This window comes from Hordeum vulgare, chromosome 6H (genome assembly GCF_904849725.1).
Source record: "Hordeum vulgare subsp. vulgare chromosome 6H, MorexV3_pseudomolecules_assembly, whole genome shotgun sequence".
Taxonomy (NCBI): Eukaryota; Viridiplantae; Streptophyta; class Magnoliopsida; order Poales; family Poaceae; genus Hordeum; species Hordeum vulgare.
The window spans coordinates 194,094,812-194,107,863 of record NC_058523.1 but is presented as its reverse complement, the minus strand read 5'-3'; positions in this window follow the sequence as shown (position 1 = coordinate 194,107,863).

The window sequence follows — 13,052 nt, the reverse complement described above, 5'->3', positions numbered from 1 at the left end:
CTACACGAGGATGATATGTAAACCACTTCTCTTTGGGAGATCAACATGAGCAGCAAAAGATTGACATAGAGAAGCTACTATCTCGGAGTCAAGTCCATATTTAGCGCTAAAATCTCTAAAAGTGTTTGTCTCAACAAAAGATTTAACGCAGTCAAACTAGAAATTCATACCTGACTCCTTACATTCCTCCAGCTCCCAATCTTCAGAGTTGCATTTGATTCTCTTCAATAAATTCCATTTGTGATCAATATCCTGCTTCATAAAAGAACCATCACAAGAAGTGTCAAGCATGGTACGATCTTCATGAGAAAGCCGAGCATAAAAGTTTTGAGTGATGCTTTCTCTCGAGAGCTCATGATTGGGGCATGAATATAGCATTGATTTAAGCCTCCCCCAAGCTTGAGCTATGCTTTCCTTGTCACGAGGCCAAAAGTTATAAATAAAGTTCCGATCACGATGTACTAAATGCATAGGATAGAACTTCTGATGAAATTCCAATTTCAACCGATTGTAGCCCCATGATCCAGTATCATCACATAGCCTATACCATGTCAACGCCTTATCCTTCAAAGATAAAGGAAATACTTTCTTCTTTACCTCATCCTCGGGCAAACCTGCAAGCTTAAATAAACCACAAACTTCATCTACATAGATTAGATGCAAGTCTGGATGTGAAGATCCATCTCCTGTGAATGGATTAGCCAGCAGTGTCTCAAGCATATCCGAAGGAATTTCATAAAAGATATTTTCAGTAGGTACCTCAAGTTGAGGAGCAACTCCTCGTGCTTCTGTTCGCGGTGAAGATACCCCGAACAAACTCCTCAAAGGAACAGTTTCCATAGTGACAAGTGACAATAAATTTCAGCATAGTATAAAAATGTTTCCTTACCAATTTCCACTTACCAAAGGCGCTTCCATCCCCGGCAACGGCGCCAGAGAAGAGTATTGATGACCCACAAGTACAGGGGATCAATCGTAGTCCTTTCGATAAGTAAGAGTGTCGAACCCAACGAGGAGCAGAAGGCTCTGATAAACGGATTTCAGCAAGGTAATAACTGCAAGCACTGAAAGTAGCGGTAACAAGTGATTGTGTAGCGAGGTGAAACATAGCAAGTGAAGAGTAACAAGTAACAAGTAGTAGCAATGGTGCAGCAAGTAGCCCAATCCCTTTTGTAGCAAAGGACAAGCCTGAACAAAGTCTTATAGGAGGAAAAACGCTCCCGAGGACACACGGGAATTTCTTTCATGCTACTTTCATCATGTTCATATGATTCGTGTTCGTTACTTTGATAGTTTGATATGTGGGTGGACCGGCGCTTGGGTATTGCCCTTACTTGGACAAGCATCCCACTTATGATTAACCTCTCTCGCAAGCATCCGCAACTACAAAAGAAGAATTAAGACAAAGTCTAACTATAACATTAAACTAGTGGATCCAGATCAGCCCCTTACGAAGCAACGCATACGCTGGGGTTTCAGCTTCTGTCACTCCAGCAACCCATCATCTACTTACTACTTCCCAATGCCTTCCTCTAGGCCCAAATATGGTGAAGTGTTATGTAGTCGACGTTCACATAACACCACTAGAGGAAAAGACAACATACAACATAGCAAAATACCGAACGAATATCAAATTCACATGACTATTATTAACATGACTTATCCCATGTCCTCAGGAACAAAAGTAACTACTCAAAATACATAATCATAATCATAATCATAGGTGTAATGAATAGCATCAAGGATCTGAACATAAACTCTTCCACCAAGTAATCCAACTAGCATCAACTACAAAGAGTAATCAACACTACTAGCAACCTTACAAGTACCAATCGGAGTTGCGAGACGACTATTGGTTACAAGGTTTGAACTAGGGATTGGATAGGAGATGGTGCTGATGAACATGTTGATGAAGATGCCTCCCCTTCGACGAGAGGAGTGTTGGTGATGATGATGGCGACGATCTCCCCCTCCGGGAGGGAAGTTTCCCCGGAAGGATCGTCCTGCGAGAGCTCTAGATTGGATCTGCTCAAGTTCCGCCTCGTGGCGGCGGCGAAACCACGAAAAATCTCCCTCCTGATTTTTTCTGGACCAGGACGCTTCATATAGCAAAAGAGAGGGGCTAGTGGGCCGTCAGGGAGCCCACAAGCTCCCACTCCGCCACCAAGGGGGTGGCGGTGTCAGGGCTTGTGGCGCCCTGGCAGCCCCCCTCCGGTAGTTCTTTCGCCCAGTATTTTTTATATAATACCAAAAAATACACGTAACTTTTCAGGGCATTTGGAGATGTGCAGAATAGTGGACTAGGATTTGCTCCTTTTCCATTCCAGAATTCCAGCTGCCTGAATTCTCCCTCTTCAAATAAACCTTGCAAAATAAGAGAGAAAAGGCATAAATATGGTACCACAAGTAATATAACAGCCCAAAAAGCAATAAATATCAACATGAAAGCGTGATGCAAAATGGACATATCAGCTACAGCTACTGTGCCGGCTACACTGGCTGTGCCGACTCCAACTACTGCGCCGGCTACAACTGCTTCGCCGGCTGTAACTGGTTTGCCGGCTACAACAACAACTTCGGTCATGCCAAGCCCCGAACCCTGTCGGTTCGACACCCAGTGGGTGGCCATCATGGAAGTAGACGGTGTGCCAGCTGCGACAACGACATCAGAGACAGAAGGTATCGAGCCTGTGACTACATCAACAAGCGCGGGGGCTGCAGAAGCCCCTGATACTCAAGTCAAGGCAGAGCCAACTCCTATGTCCGCTCCGTCGTGGGCTCAACCCATATTGGCCTTCCTTCTTCGCGACGAGCTTCCCCAAGAGGAGGCGGAGGCAAGGCAGATCCAGCGTCGATCAGTAGGATACGCCATCATCAACCGCGAGCTGGTTTGGCATAGTGTGACTGGCGTGTTCCAGCACTGCGTCGAGTCAGAAAAGGGGTAGGAAATCCTCAAAGACATACATCAGGGTGAATGTGGGCATCATGCCGCCTCTAGAACCCTGGTGGCCAAGGCGTTCCGCCATGGACTTTACTGGCCTATGGCCCTCGAGGAGGCTGTGGACATGGTCAACAAGTGTGAAGGCTGCCAACGCTTCAGCACGCAGAGCCACATGCCGGTTTTAGCCCTCAAAACCATCCCCCTATCATGGTCGTTTGCTTTCTGGGGGTTGTATATGGTGGGGCCATTCAAGACCGCTCGAGGCGGCATGCCGCATCTCCTGGTGGTTGTTGATAAATTTACCAAGTGGATTGAGGTCAGGCCCATCAAAAACTTGATGGCCCCATGACCGCCAGGTTCATCAAGGACATCGATGTCTTCTACGGCATCCCCCACAGCATCATCACCGACAACGGCACCAATTTCGCCAAGGGTGCTTTGGCATTCTACTGCTCAAAAGAGGGCATCCGCCTTGATTTGGTGTCGGTGGCGCACCCACAATCCAACGGCCAGGTGGAAAGGGCTAATGGTCTGATCCTGGACGGCATCGAACCAAGACTGGTGGCGCCACTAGTCAAGTCAACCGGCTGCTGTATCGAGGAGTTGCCGGCTATGTTGTGGAGCCACCGCACAACGGCAAACCGATCAACCGGCTTCACACCATTCTTTCTGGTATATGGTTCCGAGGCCATCATCCCCACGGATGTTGAGTTCGACTCTCCTCGGGTCACCCTATACACAGAGACGAAAGCGAAGGAGGCAAGAGAAGACGGCATCAATCTGTTCGAAGAGGCACGAGATTTGGCCTTGAGCCGGACGACCATATACCAACAGAAGTTGAGATACTACCACGGCAAGAAGATCAAGCCCCTCTCTTTCAGAGAGGGATATTTGGTGCTCAGGAGAATCGAACGAACAACCGGCCAACACAAGCTCTCTTCCCCATGGGAGGGACCTTTCATCATCAGGAGGGCGTTGCATAACAATGCATACTATCTGATAGATGCCCAGAAGCCAAGGAAGCGCAAGAGAGACGACTCCGGCTAGGAAACGGAGTGTCCATGGAACGCGGCATTGCTTCACCCGTTCTATTCCTCAAGTGCAAGAGAAAGAAAAAAACATGTACGTTTGTATCTTCTTCCTCTTCGGGATTTTCAAATGAATTCAATGGGTGCTTCAAGGCGGTGCTTGAGGCACACCTCTTTCAGATTCATGGAAAGAGTTATTCACTCGTTTGTGAGTCCCCTGGTCCGGTCCAACGGGCTCGGTGGCTCGCTAGCCGGCCCGAACGTTTTCCTTGGTTGTAGGTGAGCGTATAGTGTATGACGAGTCGAACACTTGCCGTCTCGCACAAGCTAAAGTCTGGCTCCCGGCTGTCCGGCTAATGGGACGGTGATAGGGAAGGCAGGTTGCATGAAAATCTCAACTACAAAGAAGGTCGCCGGCCCGGGTCGGTTTGATCGCTTTCGATCTTATTTTCTAACTGGCTTCTGTTGGTTCTCTTTTGATTCTAAGAGTCTTGATGGCTTCAAAAAATCTAAGTCCAATGATTTCAATGGCAGAAGCCTCGTTCCAGTCATAGACCGGCTCCTGACTGTCAGGCTGGCGAGGCGGATGCTAGAGACAACAAAGGAATTGGATTAAAAGGAGTCAAACAGAAATCGAAAGATAAAAATGTGAGTCAGCAAGCACAGTGCTTACGAATATAATGCAGAATAAGAAAGCATACATCACATTCAAAAGCATTCAGAGCCCCACGACCAAAGTTCATTACAATAAAACACCCCCAAGTGGGTGGAATTGTTGGACTGATAACAAAATGCAGATAAAAAACGAAAAGGGCAAGCTAAGGGGCAGCGGCTTCGTATGTGGCTCCGGCAGCAGCCCTTGAAGCGGTGGCTTCACCATTGCCAGCTACGCCTGAGGTGGATGCACCTTCTATGCCTCGAGCACCTTCAACATCGTCCTTCACGGTCGAGTCCACGTAGGCCTCGCTGCTACAGTTGATAACCTCCTCCTCGAAGGCCGCCTCGGCAGAACTGCCTTCGGCGTCATAAGGCTACAGATGGAACATGTCCTCAGGGACCATGTTGCCATCTGCATCACGCTCCAGACCGAATTCATCCCAGGCAGCGAAGGAGGCGATGTTGCTGGCTCGCACTTGTAGCTAGTCCTCCAGGGCCACCAGCTCCTCCTCCGAGCCGGCACGCTGTGCTGCAAGCTTGCCAAAGTCTAGGTTTCGGTACGAGGACTTGGCCAGGCTAAGTGTCGGGTATGCACCAGTGCGCGCAGCTGAGGCGCGCCAGGCGTCGAGGCGGGAGCTGCTGGCCTCAAGCCACTCAGGCAGTCTGCTCATGGACGCTGGCTCCACGGCATCAGGCCACATTGCCCTCACCATCTCTAGTCCTGCATTATGGAGACGCTCCAGGGAGCGGGCTTTGTTGCCGGTGGCGATCTCCTCCACGGACCAGCCGGCATCGGCGTCCACCTCTTCACTAGCGGTGCGACGTTCTTCACGGCTGGTCTCCACAGTCGTTTTTTATGCTTCCCGCGTCCCAGGGAAGAACACTGGGGAGTGGGGGTGGTATGAACATGAATGAGTAAAGATGCCAGCAAAAAGAGAGATCAACTCAAGACGAAGGAAACTTACGGTTGAAATGGATGTCGGTCTCGCTAGCCTCCTCCAAGGGCTCGCGCTCCCGTGTCATGCTCTCTTGAGCCACGCGGGTGAGCTCGCCTCGAAGGGCTTGGGCCGCCTGTGTTTCCTTCACCAAACGCGCCTACACTTGGGTGAGGGCACCCTCCTACTCCTTCAGGGCAATGTCCTTATGCTCCGTCTCTTCGAGATGGACCATCTTCAGGCGCTCCATGTCGGTAGTGTGGGAGGTGTCCTTTTCCCAAAGGGAGGCGTGCAATTGTTCCAGCTCTCCCTGGTGGGCCGCCTCGCGATCCTTCTTCTCCGTCTAGAGAAGATCCAGCTGCAGGTGGAGCTTCTTGTCCGCCTCGCACAAGGCGTCGCACTCCGAGACGGCATCGTCTAGCCGGCTCTGAAGATCGCTGGTTCGGCCTTCGACCACCTGGAGGTGGGCCAGTAGTGCATTATATGCCTGCACTTGGGCATTTGTGAAGTTCGAATGAACAATACAAACAAAGAAAATAGTAAGATTCGGCCCGACTAACTCTCAGCCGGCCCGATTCTCGGGGGCTACACTGAGTGGGTGCGCTAGCGCGCCCCCACTAAAAAAGCAACTACGAGCAGAGCACAAAAGATTCGGCCCCGCCAATGCTTGGCCAGACCGATCCTCGGGGGCTACACCCAGTGGGTGCGCTGGCACGCCCCTACTGTCGCAAGAGCAAGGAAGAAAAAACCAAATCGAAGAAAAGAAAAGGCAAGGGCTTGAAGACTTACGGAGGTTTGGTCTTCAAGGCGATCTAGGTTGCATTTGGCCATCAGGGCTGCATGCGACACCTTCTCGCGGCTGCAAGAGAACATTGCCACCTACGCCGGGATGCTCCTGAGCTCGGTGCGTGGGGGCAGTGCTGCACTATCGGCATTGGCCGCGCGCCAGGACTTCATGGGCTGGCTCCTAGCAATGGGGATGGCTCCTGGAGCGGCCGGGCCACGATTGACCAAGACAATGGTGTCGTCTCTGGGTGGTGGGCTCTCGCGGTCGGGTCCCTCGATGTTCAGGCTAGCACCATCTCCGCAGCCAGAGGTGGATTTGCCGTCTCGGGCGCCTCCATTGTCGTCTCAAGTGCCTCCATGGTCACTTCCGGCGCGCCGTCTACATTAGATTCACGCGCGTCGGGGACCACGTCAAGATCCACCGGCGTGGAGGCGGCCGGCTCGTAAGACTTGGCTGGTTCGGCCCCCTAGGTGCGGTTCGGGGCCAGCTAGCTAGCTGGCTCCTCCACAAGCACCCACGCAGCAGGGTTGTGCCTTGTCTTCGACCGCTTCTCCTTGGACGGCTTCTCGGCTCAGCGGGGTTGAGGTTGGCCTTCGGCCGCCTTTCGAGCCGATGTCTCCCAGCGAAGGGCGGACTCATCATCCAGCGCCTTCTTGGCAGCATCAGTAGCTGCCCAGGCGGCTCGCTCGATGGCGTAGGCATTTTCTTCCTCCACCTCTTCGGCATCCCTACCAAGTTCAAACCAATAAGGAATCTATCCCTCACACAAAAATCTAAAAGAGGGTAATGAAGATCTCTTACCCAGCCACGACGGGCACTCGCCTCCTGCCGGTGGCGGCTCATTGCTTCTTAGCGCAGCCGCTTCGGCCTCCGGTTGGAGGACCCGTTGCGCCGCGCTTGGGAGCCAGCTTGGCAGCGGCGACCCCCTTGCCCTTCTACCGGGCCGCCTCGCCATGCGCTACCGTCTCGCCAACATTTGGGCGAGCTCGCGTTATGGGAGGGCTGGAGACTTCCTCCAGGTCTTCTGGGTCCTCCCCGAAGGCTGCACCATGCAGAGAAGGCGGCGTATCTTCATTGTCCATTCATTCGAGAAGGGAGGGCTTAAGGTGCTCACCAGGCGGCTCGGAGGTGGATTTGTCGTCTCGGGCGCCTCCATCGTCCTCTCCGACTCCATCGCCTCCTCCAAGTCTGCGGAGGCGGCGGCCCATGGCTCTATCACCCCTTCGTCCTCTATCTCCGAGGGGTCCGACGCCTCCACGTCCCCGGCTGGCGGCTGGAGGGCTCGCAGCCATTCGCATATCTGGACGAGGGAGTCGGCATCCGGCTCAAAAAGCGAACCCTCATACTTAAAATAAGTAAAGGGGCTTTGGGGAGGCACTTAACACCGGAGCCGGATGGTCTCGGTTGTAGGGGGCATTCCCCATTCCCAGTCTCCGCCTTCATCCATGTTAGCGGAGGAAATCATATTCACATTCGGGCCACCGCGCCGGGTCGGAAATTCTTGGTGGAGAGCCGACAAGGGTCGTGTCGGCGGCCCATGAGGCAAATCAGATGCAGCCGTCGTTGCAGAGGCAGGACCGAGCATGACACCTTCCAGTTCTTATTCGCCTCGGAGGAGCGATGGCGAGGCGGGGCAACTTGATGTAGTCATGGGAGGGGTCGACGTTCTTCACGTAGAAGAACCCCTTCTGCCACATCTTGATGGAGTCTTGCAGTGGCATTTGGGGGAAGCTGGACGACATCCGGTGATGCACCAGCGCCGCGCCACAGGGGGTTATCGGCTTGGGGACCTTGAGCTTCGCCGCCTCGGCCTTGTCCATCATCACGGACTGCTATTTGAAGAAGAACAGCTTCAACCAGATGTCCATGCGGGGTTCAATCCCTAGGAATCCCTCGCACAAGACGATGAAGCAGGCTAACTAGAGGAAGCGGGCGATAGCTTTGGGCGCTAGGTGATGCGGCTCCAAGCCGAAGAAGGTGAGGAAGCGGGCGAAGAAGTCACTCGCAGGGAGGCCGGAGCCATGGTAGAAGTGTTCTTCGAACACCACCACCTCACACTTCTCCGGGGTCGGGGCTGCTTCGGCTCCGGGCACCCGCACTGCCACGAGGGATGCAAGAGGGAGCATGCGGTGGTCGCGGAGTGCTTCAATGGTGTTGTCGCAAATGTCACTGCCTACCCAAGCATCGCGGTACTGCCCCTTTTTAGGGGCACTGCTAGACATGGTGGGTGGTGGCAAAAGCTAGGATGATCCTGAACGCGGTCGGCGACGACGGCTCAAGCGACGACGAAGACGAGGCAATGGTCTTATTTCTGTGTCTCAAGGAAGGAAGGGGCGCTGGTGCCGGGCGAGAAGGGGATGAATGGCCTCCTCGACACCACCGCACCCTATTTCAACCCCCACCATGGATCCGATGCGCATAACGCCCACCACCTCCGATTATTACGGGCGCATTTACGCCCCTTGGAGCCCAACCGTCGTGGAGTAATCCGTAGAGGATCCGTTTGCACGGGGACAGAGGTGGCATCATGGCGGGACCCAGGGCTCAGGTCCAGTCCTGTCACCTATTCGATTCATCATCACGTCAGGCCGGGGCCTGGCACGTGGCACAACGACGCAGTTTGCGGCGAAGCCGAGGCGTCCCATGGAAGCCAGTCGGCTTCCGAACCGGCGCCTCCTATTGTAGGCAGCTTAAGAAGATCGTCAACATAGAACTCAAGCCGACGAGGCCTTCCGCTCTGAGGCGTCGGTCCTCCCCTTCTTCGGGGACTACTGACGGGGGGATAACCCCGGGGTAGGATTATCGAGCCTGCTCCTTTGTCTTCAAGACTAAAGAGAAACCACAACTATCTCCATGCTACCGAATCCCTTGGCCGACTAGGGGCGAGACGGTCAACTCCTCTTGGCCGGCTAGGAATCACCTGCCGGCTAGGGGCGAGATGGCTACCTCCTTCTGGCCCTCTGGGAGGAATCTACAGGCTAGAGGCGAGACAACCGTTCCTAGGCCGTCTAGCGAGGCTGCTAGCCGGCCAGAGAGCTCAAGTCACATCAGATCATAGGTCATGATGAGACCCTACGATTAAAGGTGAATACGTGTCAGCATGGGTACAGGGTTGGAGTGCACGGCAGGTACAGTGTCAGTGCCGCTGACCTACTCTGGCTCCGATCCGTCAACCCCGCACAGTACGAGCCCGTCAAACACCCACTCCATTACCACACTCGGCGTGGGAACAGTGGAGACGACCGTACTGGCAACCCATGATGAATCTCACAAGACGACGCTGGACGTACTACATGTGTCCCGCGTCGGCCTTACACGAGAGCTTCATTGGCTGGCCACCGGGTCCCATAGCCAGACGGGACCTTGTAGCCGGCGGGCTCCTCCAACGACAAGACAAGACCACTGTGGACCCCCTGGACGGCTGGCGAGGCTGCCAAGCGGGTCCCTCCTTTGTACTTTTATCCTTATTGTAGGTTGGTGGATTCATCTATAAAACCCCCTGATCCCTCTCCATGCAGGTGGTCGGCCAATTGCTCACACACACACACACGCCCATACAGGAGAGGTAGACGCGAGCTGGCAGCTCCTTCTTCCTCCTCCGTCGAACAGCTCAAGGAGCACACTATAACCTCTCTGGTGCATTATACATTCCGGCAGGATTAGGGGTGTTATCTCTACCGAGAGCCGCGAACCTGGGTACATCGTGCATCCCTCGCTTGTACCAACTCTGTTCCCAGAGCCGACTGGTGTCCTTTCTGTCTCCACCTCATATCTTTAGCCTACCCATGGCTTATGTCGTGAGTAAACACGGACATCAAAGGGCCGAAATAAAGAAGCAAAAGAAGAGAATAACGCACACACACACAAAGCAGCAAGATCACCAGCAATAGCACATATTCTACAGCTATTCACAACAATGATATGCATTCCCACTTAAGTACACAAATCTCACAAGAACTCCGGTACTATGGTCTAAAATGCTGTGGCGGCGTGCACAAAAGTGAATCAATGTGTGGAAGGAAGTTGGTGTAAACAAAGCTACACCAAACAGGGGCTTACACCGATTCTGTTTGGACGGACACGGTGGTCAGGATGAACTTGGTGATTGTGGGTCGGAACACAGGGGTCTCGACCACGTCATCATCAAGCGTACGGAAGAGAACCGTACTCGTCTAGAGGATGGATGGCACGGAAGGATGACGATGGAGAGAAGGGCTTGCGGCCATTTCCCTTTTCTGATAAGCAAGATCTGTAAGGGTTGCCAACGCGGCTAGAGGGATAGGCAACATCCGGGATAGAAGCATGTCTATCACCGAAACAATATGGTGGATGAAAATGAGTTGGTGTGGTATCGGTGCATCAATTTGACAAGGGATCGACACCACCAGGCACCTTGGCTTCACTCCGCGGAGATAATACCACACCAATAAACAAGCATGCAAGTTGGAGAGTGCGGGTAGTGCATCAGAACCAATGCCACCTACACTCGTCAGATCCATCGTTAGTGATAAAATATCTAATCTATATTCATGCTATGCACAAACAAATGCAACAAACAAGTGCAGCAATCCTACTGGGTCCTATACTACCGGTTACTAACGCTCGCACGGTCTAGGGCGTCCTACAGCCAAACCTGCTCTGATATGAACTCTTGTGGCACCCCGGCTCAGATGAAACCAGAACACCCTGTATTCCAGCCCAGGGACAAGTCTTCTAGAATACGGCACCGTTGGCATAGAACAAATGAGTTATTTAATACTATGGAAAAGGTTACAAGGGTACTTGGATTACATTGCCACGGCGATACTACACCTGCCTACGATAAATCCTACACTAGCAGCGGAACAACGACCGTTGTGATGGACTCCACTCCATAGGGACTCTTGCTGGAACGCGTATCCTAGCTCGCAAACTCGGGATCCTCGAAAAGCAAGCAATCATGGCATGACCTGCAAACTTGCATGACACGCCAGGTGGGTACTTTGAATGTACTCGCAACCTCACAACAAACATCAGCATTAAGGTAGGACAACATCATAGCAATCAAGATTAGGTAAAGATTTATTATCACTAAAGGGATAGTTGAAAATAACTATACGAGGCTACTCTCCCCATACTCTAGGGACCAACTCGTGATCTCACCAAGAACCTTCAACAAATATCCTCAAGACGAACACCAGGACTTGTCACCAGTATGATGCCCAATTGTTACCATACACAGACGAGTTCTTCCATCATTACTAACACTTATACGGTTGACCACCTACTGAGGTCTAGACGGGCTATCAAGTACCGTGGACACGACTATTCGAATAGATTTGACACTCTGCAGAGGTTGCACACTTTACCCACATCATGGAGCGCTGACCTCGTGATCCCATTCGGATGGAGCAGCATTGCTCCAACAAAACCTGTCTGACCCGTGACTCTTCCATCGTACCGCCGGAATTCATCCTCCCCCGGAGTCCTGCCCTGGGTGGCCCCTGTGTCCTCATGACACTTGCCACCGTCGTGGACAAACTAAACTGTCCCAAACGGGGACTCCCGGGTCAAACAATCAACTCGCTCATAGGGTTATCGCCGCCTACCTGATCAAAGTAGCACGCGTGCATAACCCTCCCTCTTTGGGGGTACCGGTGAAAGAGCATGCAATCAGACCAAGTCAAGGCCGTCCCATACCGGCAAATGTGGCTGCACGGATAAGCCCGGATAGGTGACTCTAGATCAACCAACTGAGTATCTTATCCCCGAATAATATTTCTGTCATAGGTGACACTCTGATATCATAGTAATCCAATAACCAATAAGCTCAAGCCACTGCTATCGATTCATATCCACAAACTTCCGGATGAAACCCAAAGTAATCATAGACAGTACTCTCCATCGTCATGGCATCAACTAGTGGGTGAAATACTAGTTATTAACAATCCCATACTCAATATAGTAGTCATCTATTCAAACATTGCATACTCTAATCCAGACTATAAATAAATATACTTGCGATTAAAATAGTTAGTTAAACTATGATATTGCAATTCAATTAAGCAAATGAGATTTGTGGCTTGCCTGGGGTGATGGAACCATCGGGAAGAAGTGCGGAGAGGCTCGCGGAAGGAATCATCGGAAACGGTTCTCTCTCACAGGAGGGGCTGTTTACGGCAAGGGTAGACTGGTCATATCCACCATGGCACCACCTTGTGAAAATGATACAAGCGTGAGAGGCTCGACGAGACGAAGACGTGAGCTTTGGAATCACCGGAATTGGACTTACGGTTGCAAAGATATAGCTAAACGAAGTTCAGGGACCAATCTGTAAAAATAAACTCTACAAATAGGCCCCTGGCTGGAATAACTGGTGGCGTCTTTGAGGGAATACGTTTCCCAGAGTGGGAAACGTAATTAGCGTCGGGCGCCTCTACTTTAATGACGTGGCGAGGCGGGGCCGGCCTCTGGGTCACTTACAGGTGGCCCCACTGGTGCTCTCTCTGTCCTCCTTCTCTTTCTTCTTCCTCCCATCGGCGCACAGGGCAGTGGCGAGGTGCCGCGATGCCGGTGCTGGCCACGGCGACTTCGGCCATCTCCTGGCGAGCTCTGGCCACCGGTGGATGCGGGGGAAGGTTCCGCACCCAACCAGGGCTCCACGAGCGCCGGTAGGAGCGGGGCGTCAACCGTGGCGGACGGCGTCCTCGGGAGGAGATGAATAC